Source organism: Arachis stenosperma, chromosome 4 (assembly GCF_014773155.1).
Source record: "Arachis stenosperma cultivar V10309 chromosome 4, arast.V10309.gnm1.PFL2, whole genome shotgun sequence".
Taxonomy (NCBI): Eukaryota; Viridiplantae; Streptophyta; class Magnoliopsida; order Fabales; family Fabaceae; genus Arachis; species Arachis stenosperma.
Genome location: NC_080380.1, coordinates 21,712,814 through 21,714,480, shown reverse-complemented (window position 1 = coordinate 21,714,480; position 1,667 = coordinate 21,712,814). Strand labels below are relative to the sequence as shown.

General features: G+C 42.4%; 1 non-coding gene across 1 annotated transcript; it reads right to left on the bottom strand.

The window, feature by feature from the left end:
* On the bottom strand, positions 1 to 108 carry LOC130977381 (small nucleolar RNA R71). The gene has a single exon (XR_009085074.1). It is a non-coding gene; the product is annotated as a small nucleolar RNA R71 (small nucleolar RNA).
* Positions 109 to 1,667: the final 1,559 nt, after the last annotated feature.

The window sequence follows — 1,667 nt, the reverse complement described above, 5'->3', positions numbered from 1 at the left end:
AAGCTTAGAGTGGAAGTCCAAACCTTCAGACAGAAGGATGGAGAATCCCTCTATGAAGCTTGGGAAAGATACAAACAATTGATCAGAAGATGTCCTTCTGACATGCTTTCTGAATGGAGCATCATAGGTATTTTCTATGATGGTCTCTCTGAACTATCCAAGATGTCTTTGGATAGCTCTGCTGGAGGATCTCTTCATCTGAAGAAGACGCCTACAGAGGCTCAAGAGCTAATTGAAATGGTTGCAAATAACCAATTCATGTACACTTCTGACAGGAATCCTGTGAACAATGGAACTAGTCAGAAGAAAGGAGTTCTTGAGATTGACACTCTGAACGCCATTTTGGCTCAGAACAAGATATTGACTCAACAAGTCAATTTGATTTCTCAAAATCTGTCTGGAATGCAAAATGCACCAAGCAGTACTAAGGAGGCTTCATCTGAGGAAGAAGCTTATGATCCTGAGAACCCTTCAATGGAAGAGGTGAATTACCTAGGAGAACCCTATGGAAACACCTATAATTTTTCACGGAGAAATCACCCAAATTTCTCATGGAAGAATCAAGAGAGACCTCAACAAGGTTTCAATAATAATGGTGGAAGAAACAGGTTTAACAATGGCAAACCTTTTCCATCATCTTCTCAGCAACAGACAGAGAATCCTAAGCAGAACCCCTCTGACTTAGCAACCATGGTCTCTGATCTAATTAAAACCACTCAAAGTTTCATGAATGAAACAAGGTCCTCCATTAGAAATTTGGAAGGACAAGTGGGACAGTTGAGCAAGAAAGTTACTGAACTCCCTCCAAGTACTCTCCCAAGCAACACAGAAGAAAATCCAAAAGGAGAGTGCAAAGCCATCAATATGGCCGAATTTGGAGAGGATGGAGAGGCAGTGAACGCCACTGAGGAAGACCTCAATGGGCGTGCACTAGCCTCCAATGAGTTCCCCAATGAGGAACCATGGGAATCTGGGACTCAAAATGAGACCATAGAGATTCCATTGGACTTACTTCTGCCTTTCATGAACTCTGATGAGTATTCTTCCTCTGAAGAGGATGAGTATGTCACTGAAGAGCAAGTTGCTAAATACCTTGGAGCAATCATGAAGCTAAATGACAAGTTATTTGGAAATGAGACTTGGGAGGAAGAACCTCCTTTGCTCACCAAAGAACTGGATGACTTGTCTAGGCAGAAATTACCTCAAAAGAGACAAGACCCTGGGAAGTTTTCCATACCTTGTACCATAGGCACCATGACCTTCAAGAAGGCTCTGTGTGACTTAGGGTCAAGTGTAAACCTCATGCCTCTCTCAGTAATGGAGAAGTTAGGGATCTTTGAGGTACAAGCTGCAAGAATCTCATTAGAGATGGCAGACAACTCAAGAAAACAAGCTCATGGACTTGTAGAGAATGTTTTGGTAAAGGTTGAAGACCATTACATTTCTGCTGATTTCATAGTCCTAGAGACTGGGAAGTGCATGGATGAAACCATCATCCTTGGCAGACCCTTCCTAGCCACAGCAAGGGCTGTGATTAATGTTGATGGAGGAGAACTGATCATTCAAGTGAATGGAGAATCCTTTATGTTTAAGGCTCAAGGATATCCCTCTGTCACCATAGAGATGAAGCATGAAGAGCTTCTCTCAAATCAGAGTCAAGAAGAGCC